Consider the following 15,815-nt stretch of genomic DNA (forward strand, 5'->3'; position numbering starts at 1 on the left):
TCTCATCTTCTCTTTCAAATGATAAGTCTCTTGGGAGCAGAATCACATTCTCTATGCCTCTGCATTTCTCTCTGCAGCTATCACAAATGGCCCTTGCATATGTAGATACTCAATAAACAGGTGCTGGCCTTGGCAACAAATCCTGGGATCTCATTTGGTGCCTTTCATAATCTTCATGGCTGAAAATCACATTCTAAATGGCGAGAATTCCATATGCAAAACTTGCTAGAGCATCTCACTGGGAGAAGCCTGTGCATATCTACCCACACATCTTCCAAGAATCAGGTGACTCTGGAAAACCTAATGCTTAATAAAGTTGGTGCCAGTACATGGGGGCTGAGAAGTGTGGCACTGGATTTAAGCCAGATAGAGCTGGGTTCCAATTCCAGTCTTTCCACTTACCAACCAAGTGATTTTCCTTCTCTGAACCTGGACTTATTCACATATCAAGTAGGTTTAGAAAGTGGTTCTTCCTTCACAAGGCTGACGTGGGGATCAAATGCGATAATGAATCAATATGCCTGGCATGTAGTAAGAGCTGAGTTAATATGAGCTAACAGCATTATTGCCATTACCAGTATTGTTACAGTGGGAGAGGGTGGTGGGGTGGCAAATAGTTGAGGGGCAGAAGCAAGGAAACAGGAAAAAGAACTGGGAAAAAAGGACAAGAAAGGGAGGTGCTTAACTCTGAGTCTTAGTCCAGAGATCTTGGTCACACTAGTTCTTTAAGGAGATCTGATTCCTTTTCTAGTAATAGCCTGACATATCTACAGGTTCTAACCCCATGTCTGTCATTGTCCAACTGTGTGGCCTCAGGTAAGGTGCTTAACCTCTCTGTGCCTCAGTAAAAGGAGATTTTATTAACAAACACTGATACAGCACTATTTTAAAGACTTTATGAATACTAATTCATTTAATCTTTATAATAGCCATAGGAGCTAGGTCAGATAGGGTGTTGTAAAGATTAAATGGTGAATATATGCAAAGTGCCTTAGAGACTCTTGTTTGACACATGGGAAATGTTATGTAAGAGTCATCTGATGTTACCTTTATTATTGTAAATGCTATCCATTGGCTGTTACCATCATCATCATCATCATCATCTTTGTCTTTGAGGGGTTCTGCTGTAGTGTAACACTTGGTGTTTTTTTTTTTTTTCTCTTCTTGTTCCACCATCAAGTTCTCTCTATCTCTGAGACACAGTCATTTTAGTATTTTCATCATATTCTTGCCCCCTCCCCCTCACACTGCCTTTGCATTCTCGTGTCCTGAGTCTCTGCTTATTCCAGCTAATTTAAATGGGTGCCGACTCTTCCCAGGCCACAACATGCCAACCGCAGTGCTAGGTATTCTCACCTACACACAGTCTGGGGCTTGGGGCATTAAGCCCAGCCCCATCCAGAAAGCTGGGATTCAAACATTCATTTGTCTTCAAAGCCCAGTCTCATCCTCTTATACCAAATCCTTTTAAAATATTCACCTCACCTTCCAAATTTTTTAATCATCACTCTTCAGCTCTGAGCTGATTTATTTACAAGGCACATCACCCAAATGTTTAAAACAAAGATTCATGCTAACTTAATGTATCCTCAGTTGTCTATGTTTGAAGCTTTTTAAAGAGATGGTGTGTGAGCTGATTTGTAGCATTTAATATGCCTTCTCAACAGGCAGTAGTTTCTTATTGAAGCACATAAACCTAAATAGGTCTAGTGATATGGATATATTTGATATGGTAAGAGGAAAAGGCCAATTACAAAACATACATGGAATAGCAAGCCATTTTATAAACTTGCAAACATACATACAATGGGATCATAAAGGGGAAAATTCATTTTTTGGTGTTCTTAGTTTTGCTCTTTATATATTCTAATTTTTCTCTCCTATGAGTATGCACTGCTTTTATACTATCAAAAAGCAATAGAAGAAACTACACTTTGGTGGAAAACACAGTTGGGCGCTTATCTCAGCCAGCTGAAACCACCCTCAGTTAAGCCTTTCAGTTTTTGATCTGCATCTCATCAGGCTGTGTGTTTGGTCTGATAGGTGGCTCAGTTGCCTTTGGCCAATCATATTGTTACTTGCTTTGAACTCTTAACATCTGGGTAACAGTATCTATAGCTGTTTAATATTCTTTTTTTAGCGTTTGAGTAAAACTGCATAAAAGTATATAAACTACATAAAAACCCTCTGATCATCATGATGAAATCAAGAACAACCAATCCTATGTGTTGAAGGCACAATCCACTTCATGAGCTTGGCACATGAGGAGAAACAAAGGCTGGCCCAAGTCCTCCTCCTGTGTCTCTGGTGAGCAGCATCCTATGACACAGGGGACCCTGAAAGCCCTTGGCCATGTTCACAGCAACCACAGATGCAGGATACTTACCCCCCACCACACTTCCTTCCTGGCATAACTAGACACTGTTTCTTAAACTACTCTTCCGCTTCAATACATACATAATGTACCCACATTCAATAACAATTTTCAAAGTTCTCATTTTTCATTTCACTCTACAAGAACACTTTATATATTTGAAAGCTAATGAGCACATGCTCAGGAAAAAGTACAGAGCTGAATTTATATTTTTATTGAATTTGTATTTTATATGTATTTCTATTTATATTCTTCTGATTAAAGTCAGAAGTGTAGCTGGTGTTTTGTTTACTTCTACAGGAGAAAAAGAGGGATTGTGTCTGCTCAAAATCAAAAATGTTTCTGAAAAGTGAAAATTTCAGTTAAATGTCCAGGTATTATATCTTTGTAATATTCAATACACGAACAACTGGGTTTTTGCATGCCTTTTTTCATTTGCTTTGCTTTTTGCTAGGTTAATTGGCATTATGTAGTTCCCCTCTACTCCAAAAATTAGGATAAAATTAACTTAAATTTTTCTTGTACTTTTCTCAGGTACCTTTGAGAAAAATAAATGACACAGGATAAAGTATTAAAAGGCATATGTTTGTATGTCAGAATTCTAAGAACTGACACGGCTGACTATTAGGGATTACTTTAAAAGCTGGAAAACTTTTAAGAAACATCAGGCTGGAAAAGTGAAGAATAGGGCAATTTAACAATTGGTTCCAAATAAGTAATGGGATGATAGAGAGCAATCTCCTTGTTGGCAACCCACTAAGATGACAGCTCATGATAATTGCCCTTAGTTCCTTCATGTCTTGCATGGAACAAAACACAGTGCTGGACACATGGTGAACATCCTTCAACACCTCCCATCCGGCACACCTCTCCCACACAGGTACTGTGTGGTTTACCTGAGGCAGGTAAACAGAGCTGCACCATGTGCCGTGGAGGTGAATTCAGGGTGTTCTGGAAAGAGTCCACTAGTAGCCATCAAAGAAGAGAAGCTGCACAGAAAAGGCAACATCTATCTGAGTCAAGCTGAGTGGGCGAAGGGAGATTGCTCAAGTGAATAAAAGAAGGATGTCCGGGGATTCTGGGCAAAGAGAATTGCATGTCCAGAGGTACTGAGGTATCATGATGTGCTCAGCAAATATACTTCCGTGTGACTAGAGAGCAAGGTTTGCAGCAAGAAATGGTATTGTAGAATTGGGCCCAGGCCATGTTAGCAAAGATCTTCTTTGTGTACTATGGTAATAAGTTTGGATTTTGTCTCTGAGGAAGTTGTAGAATGCTTGCAGTAAGGACTTTTTACAGAGAAATGACATAATCCTATAAGCATTTTAATGTCTAAGATATCACTCTGGCAGCAGGATGGAGAATAGATTGGTAAGGAAATAATACTGCATGCTGTTACAATAGTCCACGCAAAAAAAAAAAATTAGAAACCGAATTAAGTGTGTGAATGTAGAGATAGAGAGAAAGAAGCAGAGTCAGGCAGTGACAAGCAGTTAGCACTGACAGAACTCGTGAATCACCTTGGTGAAGGGGAAAGGGAAGGGAATCGTCTAGGATAAACCAGGGGTTTTGCTGTGGGTGACTGGGTAGATGATGCCACATTTTCCCAAAACAGGCAATACAGGAGAAAATACAGATTTAGGGGTTGGGGAGTGGCTACCAGAGGAGATAATCTACTTAGCTTCTTAGTTGTAGAGTTTATGGTACCTCAAAGATGTCTAAGGAGGAAGCTGTATTTACTAGAATATGAGATCCAGGAGGACAGGGACATTGTTGGTTTAGTTCAATGGATCCTCAGCACCTTGCACAGTACCTGGCAGATGATAAATGCTCAGTAAATTCCAGTTGAATACGTGTTTCTGGACACATTTATGGGTCTGGGTCTCAGCAATCATTCAATGCTCTTTGGTTGTCTTGCACAAAAAAATCCCAGAATCTCCTTTGATGTCTACCAAGACTATATTACATCCAGAAATACAGAGATTCTGGTGCATGCCCAAAAGGGTGAGTTACAAAAATTTTACCAGGTTTCCCAATGGTCCTATTACTCTTTGTTAACACATATAAGAAGGGTAGGTTAAATTTTTTGTTTACTGACAGAAGAGCAAAACCTGCAATAATAAATTTTTGAAGTAGGCAGAAAAAGAATTAAAGCCATTAGAGTGAGCCTCTAATATTGTTAATTAGACATGTGGCTTTCAAGTTGCCATTGAAATGATTAGGAGAGCCAAGTAGACTTGTTAAGGATAACTGCGAGCAACACGTACATCAAAAAACCCAAAAGAGCTTTTTGCATTAGAATGAGAAGCAGTGAGAAGTACGTAGCTCAAGTAGAAGTCTTGAAAAAAAATAAGAAAAAAGAGAAATAAAACCTAATAAACAGCTCTGCTACTTGGAGAAGTTGGAACAAATCTTCCTTTCCAAGGAAGCTTGAATTACCTGTCTATCCCTTTAAGCATTTTCATGTACAAATCAAACACAGATGGTCCATTACATTTATGGCCACACTGTCAATTACTCTAGATGGAGCATGCATTAATTATTGAAATATTTTCATAGTATACAAGTTTTTAGTGGCTACATTGCCACAGATAATTTCAACTTTCTGATTAGAAGCTGTTATAAACAATTTTATTTATGAGAATTAATCTCTTGAATGTAGTAAAAGCTACAAATACAGTAGTGGATTTTTTTTTTCCATTTAACAAAGCCAAACTGGAAATCCTGGCCTCTATCCTTGAAAGTCAGCATTATGTTAGCATTGCATACAATGCATAAACTCTGCCAAAATCTATTACAATTGTAGTAAATTTTGATTACTGGAGTTGTTTGTTATTTATGTCTAGAAGATAAAGATAATATTGGGAATAGCCCCTTTCTATTCAAAGTATAAATTACATCCATAAAATATCTTGTTTTGTAAACAGTAAAAAAAAGAAAAAGACTAAACTTGGTTGAAGCTTCACATTGTTGCATATACTTTAGTTCAAGTCAATAAACACTTTAGATCAGTGGTCCCCAAGTTTCTTGGCACCAGGGACCCGTTTCATGAAAGACAATTTTTCCACGGACCAGGATGGTTTCAGGGTGATTCAAGCACATTACATTTATTGTGTAGCCAAACCTCTCTGCTAATAATAATCTGTATTTGCAGACATTCTCCAGCCCTAGCATCACTGCCTCAGCTCCACCTCAGATCACAGGCATTAGATTCTCATAAGGAGTGTGCAACCTAGATCTCTCACATGCGCAGTTTACAGTAGGGTTCCTGCTCCTATGTGAATCTAATGCTGCTGCTGATGTGACAGGAGGTGGAGCTCAGGCAGCGATGCGAGTGATGGGGAGCGTCTGTAAATACAGATGAAGCTTTGCTAGCCTGCCCGCTGCTCACCTCCTGCTTTGCAGCCCTGTTCCTAACAGGCCACAGACTGGTACCGGTCTGAGGCCTGGGGGCTGGGACCTGCAGGTTTAGATAATGTGAAAATCCACAGAAGGGTTTAGACTTTTAACTGTGCTCCCAGTTTTTCTCTAGTTTGATACACAAAATGCTAGGGCTGTTAACTGTTAATGAACAACAGCAACAACAAAAAATGTCCTAGTGAAGGATCACTTGCAGGGAAGGCACATGGAAAAAGATTTTGAGGGACCTTAAGGAAAAACACATATTTTCTATCATTCTGGAAGGAAGCTATTCATTCAGCAAACATCAGTTAAGCACATACTATGTGCCTGGAACTTTTCTAGGCACTTGCAGGACTTTGGGAGGAAAAACAAAACTCTCTGCTCCTGTCAAGTATGGATTCTAGCAGAATCAATTGCCTCTTTTAATCCCCTTTGCACAGAGAAGGGAGGTAAAACTTAGAGAGGTGAGCTAACTTACCTAAGATTGTCCAGGCAGAAGGAGGTGAAGCCAGAATAAGAGCCCATACCATCTGGTTCCAGAGCCCCTGTTCTTAACCTACCACTTCTCAGTTGCCTTCACCATTTCCAACCTTTCTCTTGCTCAAAGTTCTATTAATCTTGGTCTTTGCAGATTCATATTTAAATGCAGTCAGCTGGACTTTCTTCAGTAGATGTCTTCATGCAGGCAAGGTAACTTTTTTAAAAAATTGTATCTGTATTTTTTTCTCTCTGAAATTCACTATAGGAAATTCAGCTGAGAACTACACTTACTGATTTATTTGATCTCACCAGAATAGATAGAGAAGGTATTATCATATCCATTGACTGGATGAGAGCCTGAAGCTCAGGGATATAGAACAAGTCAATGCTCAACTCTTTCCAAAAAATTCTAGGCTGTTCTCTGCCAAATGTGATATGACGTCCAACCAGTCACCCGAGGTCTCTGACCCTTTCTCTTTCACCACCAACAAAAGAGTTTTTAAAAGTATGAAGTGCTAAACAAACTTGGCATTAGCAGTGTATCATAAATATCTGTTAGAGGGGTCTCTAACAGGTAAGCATCACTCACTAGTAGGTGATTTTCACCTGAGACAATGCTAAATTTCCATTCCTTTGTATAATTCTGGTTGAGAATCATATTTTTCCAGCCTTTGTTGCCTCCAAGGTATGTGGGAATTTCTCTCTTCTATGTTGTGCAAACCCATTGTGAACCCAAGCATAAAAGCTCCATTAAGGGAGTCTTGGTGAGGAGAAGGGCATGAGTACCGGGAGCTAAGGTATGCAAGAACAGAAGATGAAGTTCTAATAATCTACAAGGTAAAGCAGTTATACAGAGGTAGAAGTAAATAATTTTATCTAGGATTGACAAAGGTTCAACTAGTTACAACTAACTGTAAAAACTATAATGATATGATAACTGGTTATGTAGTGTCTGATGCTGTTATTCCTTATGGGATTGTGCAATAGAATTACCTTGGATGCTTGGGGGGAGAAAGAGAATCTTGTGCTAACTGAATTAGAAACTTTTGACACAGAGCACAGAAATCTGGTTTTTAGCAAGCTGTATCTGAGGCCTGTGGTCTAAAACTTTGCTACTCAAAGCATGGTTCGTAGGCCAGCAGTACCAGTATCATTTGGGAGCCTCTTAAGAATGAAGAAACTTAGACCCAAGCCCAGACTTACTGAATCAGAATCCAGATTTTAACTGGATCCCCATCTGATTTCCTCTACACCTTACAGTTCGAGGAGGATGGGTTTATAGCATCCCTTTTCTGTTATACATTCACCTTATCAGAAAAAATAAGTCAGCATGACAAGAACTGTTCCTAGTGAACCCATAAGGGATCTAAGTGAGCTCTGTTTCTATTTCCAACTTTAGTCTTAGTCCAATGTTCTAGATAGATGTCCATCATCCTCTGATAACGGATTACAAAATATTCAATTAAAAATTTCTCCTAAATTTCGTGGAAGCTCAACATCTAATTCATGGACCATCAAGTATTTCAAGTATTTCCAAAATTCACTTTCAAAATGTTTTTGACAAGTTTTGAGGGGCTGGGGGGCACTGTCCAGAGTTACTACAGTATATTATTGTGGTAAAGAACCTGGCTCTAAAAACAGTGTTTCAGGAAGTTCCTCTTATAGGCTTTTGTTTAAATCAGTCTCCTCAAGTGGAATCAGGGTTTGCCCATCTCCAGGTCCTTGTTTTCGAGAACAATTTGTGCTCTTCCCCAGTTTCAGGGGAACCTCTCCAGTTGCCTTTCTGGGGTTAGGAAAGAAGGAATTTTCTTCCTCTAGTCCAACTCTTACCACTCCACTAGGAGCAACACAGCTAGTATAATGATTGGATTTCAATGTCTACTCATTATTGTAACATAAAAAGAAATTTTGAAGAAATAAAATTACTTCCAAATCTACCACCCTGACAAGTTCATGGTCCACGTACATATAAAATTAACTTTACACATGGGCTTGCCTTTTAACTGTCCTTAAGATTATATCAAAGCATTTTTTTAATATTATTATAGACTTTAATGCCCACATAATATTTCAATATTGATATGTTATATGTATGTAATTAATCTACTACTCTTGGACATATAGTTGGATTACAATTTTTCATTATTAGAAATAAATTCTGAAAGCTAATTTTGGAGATTCAATCCCAAAAAGTGACAGTTGTCTTTAAAGAAAAGGAAAAGCTGGTCTGTGGCCAGGATTGCATTGCTAACTTCCATTAGACTCCTCATAAGTGTATGTCATTAGTCACAAGAGCAAACAGGCAGAAAAGTGGAGGGAAAACTATATAAAACTGATTATTTTTATCTTAAAAAATCAGCTGAAAGTACATGTTCTACTAATAGACTCAAAAGTATCATTTTCATCTCTGAATGTGTATAAATAACATAGTTTAAATATGTTATTAATATATACGGGTTAACTTCATTGCACTTAAAGGTCCTGAGTTACAAGCAAGCCATGGGTTACATAGTAAGGCCATTTCCTGATTAGATGCCTGCACTAGAGTAGAGCCGAACAGAGAATTAACTGTACCATAACATTTTAATACAGTTACAATTTGATTACAGTCTCACATTCTGCTTTAGAATGTGGAATCAAAAACACATCCATCACTTAGAATCTGTTTAACCTTTATGTGGATTCTACTCTGTCCAGCCATTTCACTCAGAACTAGCCCAACCTCTGACTTCTGTCCTCCCTGCCCTGTTTTAATGCCTGTTGTTGTCTCCCTAATAATGGTCACACTCATTTGATGGAACATGAGAAAGACAGGGGAAGCCTCTTGGAGTAGCCTGATTTGAAGGCAAGGATTTCTCTGGAGCTGAGGAAAGTGTATTCCACACCATGGGAAGAGCAGAGATGAACAAAAGTAGAGGGAAACATGGACTGTTTTGTTTTGCTAAGTAAAAGATATATAAAGGAGAAGGAGAAAATAAGTTTGTTTTGTTTTGTTTTGAGACAGGGTCTCACTCTGTCACCCTGGCTAGAGTGCAGTGGTGTCATCATAGCTCACTGCAACCTCCAACTCCTGGGCTCTAGCAATCCTCCTGCCTCAGCATCCCAAGCAGCTGGGACTACAGGCATGTGCCACAACGCCTTACTAATTTTTCTATTTTTTGTAGAGACAGGGTCTTGCTTTTGCCCAGGCTGGTCTCAAACTCTGACCTCAAGCAATCCTCCCACCTTGGCTTCCCAAAGTGCTAGTATTACGGGAGTGAGCCACCGTGATGGGCTGAAAATAAGTTTTAACAGACAAGTTGGGTAACAAATCATGGAGGACTTTGATTGGAAGGATAAAGAATATGGGTAACAGGAAGCTATTTTAAGCAATAACCAGTCAAACCCAGATTTGTGCTTCGTGAAGATTTACCAGGGTAAAATGGAGAGCAGAGAGAAGGAACCTGGCAGAGGGAAATGAATACAGCCCTACCAGAATGGTTCAAAGGTGGGTCTGAACGAAGAGGCAGCAGTTAGAATGCAAAGGAGAACATGGTATAAGACACTGCAGAGAACAGAAAGTCACTGTGGGAAGGGGACAAGGAATGTTGTTCTTGGTAAGTTGTTCTGAGGAGAATCCCCTTCTTGGGCCCTAAGTCCTATGAAAACATCACCTTGTTACGAGACTTTCTATCTCTGTTCCCAAGGCTGTCTTCACAAAAAAAAAAAAAAAAAAAAATATATATATATATATATATATATATATATATATATATATATATATATATATGTAGCCCTCACGTATAAAACTGGCTGAAAAAATTGTTTGAATTTGGACACCAGTGCTATGATTGAAATGGAAACATGCCACTGACTTTATCGATGCATTTTAAAAGGATGAATAGGTTTTGTTTTTTGACCAGATGCTCCCCAGTTTCCAAATGTCTGGCCACCTCTATGGCCCTGAGCAGCCAGTTCCTAAACATCTGTCTATGTTGCAGTGATTCTGCTGCCTGGCCCCAGCTTGCCCTAGAAGGAAAACCCAGTGGGAAAGGTGGTGTGGACGGTTTCCATCTTCTTGGAGAAGCAGAGACAACTTATAAACAGAGAATGAGAGGTGGCTGGAGTGAATTGTATGTTTTAGTAGAGTTGAGAAAAGCTGTATCAGAGTTTATGGAAGGACTTACATTTAAAATTTAAATTGCTGGATAATTGGGCAATAACTAGTAAAACATAAAATATGCATACTTATGACCCAGCAGGTTCATTTTAAGTGCCCGTGCTAGAGAGATACTCATAGCACATGAGTATGCCGAGTGCGATGCGTATCAGCATATGAGAAATACTGGAGTGAAGAAGGAAGTATGTACAAGGGTATTTACTAAAGTGCTGTTTATAATGGTAAATAGGTGGAAGGAACCTACCTGCATATTGTATGGGAATAACTCGGTGAGAACTGATCTAGCCATACCATGGGGAATTCTTAAAGCAGTCAGAAAGAAGGAGGTGTACCTGTTTCTACTAACAAGGCAAGAACTCCAGGATGCTGATGAGTACAAATACAACTTCACACAGTATGTACAACATGACACATGTTTTAGAGTTTGGGTAGAAAAGGGATGGGGCTGGCAAGATGCACGTCTTTGATAATACAGGTCCCATCAAGGGAAGTGGAGAAAGCAATGGGATTGGAAGTGGTGGCAAGGACTTTAGTCTGACCCTCCAATGCTTTAATATTCACAAGGAGAGCATAAGTATATGGTGATTGTTTTATGTTTCTAAATTTGTTTGAAAATGTTAAATTTGTTGGTCCTTAAGGAGTTACTTTTTTCCTCATCAAATATCAGATTGTACACCAAAGAGATCTTTCCTCCAAAATGATTGGTTCTTTTTTAAAAAAAAAATAAGTCAGTAAGGCACTGGTTTAATCCAAGAGTTAATGGTTGAATAACACTAAATAGATACGTAGGTAGGTAGGTAGGTAGATAGACAGATAAACCAACCAACCTATTTCCATGGCCAATCTCCATGAAAGCTGCCAATTTTCTGCACACTTACCAAGGGCACTCTGTTCAATATAATCATGGGGCCTCCCCAACTTAAATAGTGTGGCAAAATAAATATCAAATGGCATGCTACCGAATTGCCAATGCAAGAAAATCCTTGGATACGTCATATTTAAAAAGAAGTGTGAAACATCAGGAGGCTGAGATGAGATCCATGAATGGAGTGGATTTAAAATCAGAACTAAATAATCTAGATTAAAATTTATTCACTGAAATATTTTTCCAGGTTTAAAAATCAGGGAAAGCAAATTATTTTCCAAACTAGAAACTATGTGTACCTTACCTTTATATCAGCTCCAATTTTAGAGGACAAGATAGAGGGAATGCAATTTTAATATAGTTTAGCAGATAATGATTATCAGCAAGATCTTTTGCTCCCTCAGGCCGTTTTCACTTAAGAACTTGACGGTGTTTGGGGTGAAGTGTTGTAAGAGAGATTCTAACACATGATGGAAAAGAAAATATTAACCACTGTGTAGCCAAGAGCTGGATTAATCTTTCAAACAATTCAAAAGAGAATCAGAACATGAACCCTAAAAGACAGTTCAGATATTCTGAGAAGTGCTAAAATAGCTCTCCTTCTAACAGGGCACTTTGGTGGATTTCAGTGATTTTATTCACATTATTTAGATTCCTTAATTCAGAAGTTAAGTTTTAATGTGAGTTGTTTTATTTTTCATGTATCTAAAAGTAATAACCACTGAAATGGTTTTCTAAAAAAATATTTCTTTGAGCCTAAAGTTGAACACAGTCTGCGTTGCTGAACATGTGAGAGTCACTCTGGGAAAAGGGTGTTTAATGAATAACTTCACAGTAAAAGGCCTTGAAAACTTCCTCTAAACATTAGACCCATGCTTTCTTTCTGAAATACATTAACAGCCTCCAGAAGGCTCATAGATGCTGGCAAGCCCGTTAGGCAGACTTTAGAAGTCCCTGACATTTCGTGTGCCGGGAAGGTGGCTGCGCTCCCCACCCCTCCCCCGACCCCTCCCCCGCCGGGCAGTGTTTGGAGATGGCGTTGACTGGAGTCCTGCTGGAGAGAAAGATTGATAAAGCAAAGCAATCGGAGTTATTTCCTATGCATGAAATTGATTAAATGCTTCACTAAATGGCTTATAAATTTGCTTCTCATATTTCTGTCACCCACTGAAAAGATTACAGAAACTCTGCATATAACCATGTTGTATACAATACCAAATTACAAAAGGTTGTAAAAACTAATGTTTTGTTTAAAGTTTTGAGCAGGACCATATGCCTTCAGTGACCTTGAGTAAGCTATTTTAATTCAAAACATTTCAAAGAATATAAAGGGGAGAAATATTCAGCTACATAACAAGCCAGACGAGTGGTGGGTAGACCTCAGTCAACTATCCTGAACTCCTGCTCTTTTCTGCCAGGGTGTAGAGTGAATCCTGTCACACAAACACCTTGTGTCTGGAAAGCTGGGAAGCACATGTGGTGTCAACAGGGATATATTTACAAAGGAGACAAAGAAGGGGGGCTTTAGGGCCTCCCCAAGTTGAATTCGCTCTATTATTTTTAGTTCAGAGACACATCCTAAGAAGTTCTGAGTCTTGTGTAGGCTTGTAGGACTATGTAGAAAAGATGGCAAACATTAGCAGGGGTGGTGGGATTGTTTCATTTTGGGATTTTTTGTTTGTTTTTAATCTTTACACATCTTTCAAATGTCACTTAAGTTCTGTTCTTTCTTTCACGTGAGAATTTCTTCTAACTATTGTGCAACAATCAGGAGGGAGATGAGCATAGAAGCAATTTATAGGCAAACAGGTGACCTGCAGATGTTACTTGGGAAACTAACCCCTTTCTTTATATGGCCTTAAAAGTACCTGCACTGCTACAGGAAAAATGATATTCTTTCATAACATTTATAAGACATCATGTCCCCAGCAAGAATTAACATTTGGCATTAACACACAGTTCTGGCCATAACTTAAGAGAAGAAATTTTAAAACCAGCCAGTGTGCTTAAAATTTTCATACTGGCCTGACCTCTGTAGTACCCATCCCCAACCTCTTATCACCTTCAGAAATAGCCAGTGTGGGGACAAAGATGGCTGCCACAGCCATGGCCATCTGGAACCCAGTGAGGTGGAAATGACCCAGGCAATACTGTCAATGAAGGGGAGAGAAGTACTTTCCAATAGCAGGCAGAGTCTGATGCACATCTGCTTTGCATGCAATTTCTGGGAACGTGTGAGGAGTTGCAATGGAATTATCCATCATATATGAAAACATGCAATCTCACTGGTAAAACCTAGGTTTCTTTCTTTCTCTTTCTTTCTTTCTTTCCCTCTTTTTTTTTTTTAATGAGTACCTGTTCTGGGAGATATGCCAACAATTCAGAGGTGATTTAACCAAACCATCAACAGCTGGACAACTTTTTAACTTTCTTTGGTGATGGTTACATGAACCTTCTTATTGGCATCAAGCCATCACATAATTAATCCTGATGCCAGACACAGAGGGTTTAATAAATTGTAATAAAGGAAAAGGTTCCTTATTATATACAACACATAGAAGAACTAGCTTTTACCCATAGGCATTTGCAGTCTTAAAAGATATGAATTTATGTCTCTTGAAAGTTCATTCCTGGGAACACTAAGTCTTCAAGATTATCCTTTATAAAAAGGGTTTTGGTGATCAAATCCACTGGGCATTGCCTCTCTTAGAGATTCATAGTGCATAGCAATTTGCTAGAGGCTTTGGAGAGCCCTGCTACAAACAATTCTGTTTAACTCAGTTTAACCACTGTTTCTCACTTGACTCCAGACACCTTTTTCTGTAATAATGCTTAGAACCATGGAATTGTTCTTTGAAACATACTCTGGGGAACATTGATTTAAACCTACTGCATGTCTGACAGGCTGGTCCACCAAAGAGGTGAATGTTTAGCCAGCTCTGAGCTGCCACTTTAGGAGACTCTGGGCCTTTTAAGGCAAGGCCTTAACCCCACTGCAAGAAGACCTTCGCCATTCCTCTTCTGATGATATGCCGACCTCAGGCCATGCACACTCTCCTCTCCTAATGAAGACATGTTGCGTGTTCTGCAGCCATTAAAAACACAAAAACAGTAGCCCTCACTAATCTGTACAAAGGCCCCCGGGTTTCACAAATGGCATTGAATGCCCAGATGAATATTAGTTATACACCAAATAAAAGCTTCACATACATCAATTTTTCTTATGGATTCTTTTTTTTTTCTTTTAAGATTACTTACAAAGTCACCCTTTCTATTTTAAATAATCAACGAAAGCTAAGTTTATTCTTCCTATTCTATAATCAAAGTCACTCATCCATCAAGATCTTTCAGGAAAACGTAGTAGTGTGCAAGTGAATGAGAGTGACATGATTATGGAGTTAATCTTGGATCTACTCTAATTTAATTTTTTAAGTAAATCATTTGCAAACTTCAGCACTTTAACTAGTATGAGTAACAAAGTACCCACGAGGGGCCTCCGAGCTGATAGATGGCAGAGCTGTGTTGCACACCTTGGTGAGGATCTTTGCTCTGCAGCCATGGTTCTCCAACTGCAGAGTGCGTCAGAGTCACCTGGAGGCTGTGTTAAAACACAGATGGCTGGGCCTGGCAGTTTCTGTTTTAGCAGATTCAGGAAGGGGCCTGAGAATTTGCATTTCTAACAAGCTCCCAGGGGATGCTGATGCTGCTGGTCTGGGGACATCGCTTTGGGAATTAAAACTGTACTGCAGTTCCCTAACCTGCCTGATCAAGATTACCAGGAACCTTTGTGAAAAACACCAAGCACCAACCCTGCCCCCATACTCCTGGGATGGAATCGCTGGGAAGCAAAGTCAGGAATCTGTATTTTGAATAACTCCCCAGGCAATTGAAATCATCCAGCCCTGGACTACTTCAGCCACAGAAGAGGGTCCTGCTTTTTAGATCAGGGCCCTGGGTCTTGGACCCCAGCCTGCCTCTGTGCACAGGGTCTCCCCCTACTAGAGGGCTCTTCAAAGTGCAAGTAGGCCGAAGACACGTGAATGCCTCATCCAATAACTTGTCCAGTAATTGGTATATTGATTGCTAATGTCATCATGTTTTAGTATATATAAACCCCTCACTCTCTTACACAGCCCCCAACAGTCCAAAAAGTCATTGTTTATTCATTGTGACTCCCAAACTAGCCCTTGTCAGCTCCTGCTGGAGGGCTCGCTGATAAAAATCAGCAGATGATTGGACGCACACATTCTTAACATGACTGACCCATGACATCTCAGAGGGCAGCCGAGAGCCTGTCATTACAGTACAATACTTTTCTTTCTTCCCTCTTATCTAGCCCAGATGACTTTGAGATTTTTATTAACTCGTTAATGACTGAAGATGTCATTAGAGCCACTGGGAAGGGTTTTTTTTAATTTTCTTTCTCTCTTTGTTTTTAAGTGGGAATAAGTGTACAGTTTGCTGTGGAGGGGATGGGCTCATTGATGAAACAGCTGAGACAAGCCAAGTGGAGAGACTCTTGTACTTTATTAGAA

At 39.4% G+C, this 15,815-nt stretch overlaps 1 long non-coding RNA gene across 3 annotated transcripts in view; it reads right to left on the minus strand.

Moving 5' to 3' along the window:
• LOC123645206 overlaps positions 1 to 15,815 on the minus strand; it is a 72,902-nt gene that overhangs the window by 20,121 nt on the left and 36,966 nt on the right. The window contains exon 6 of one of the 3 annotated variants that reach the window (XR_006737441.1): positions 6,432 to 6,505. The exons of the other annotated variants lie outside the window; for them this stretch is intronic. This is a non-coding gene — a long non-coding RNA (uncharacterized LOC123645206). Of the gene's footprint in view, positions 1 to 6,431; positions 6,506 to 15,815 lie in introns of those variants that run through there. 3 annotated transcript variants of the gene reach the window in all.

The sequence above is a fragment of the Lemur catta genome, chromosome 9 (genome assembly GCF_020740605.2).
Source record: "Lemur catta isolate mLemCat1 chromosome 9, mLemCat1.pri, whole genome shotgun sequence".
Taxonomy (NCBI): Eukaryota; Metazoa; Chordata; class Mammalia; order Primates; family Lemuridae; genus Lemur; species Lemur catta.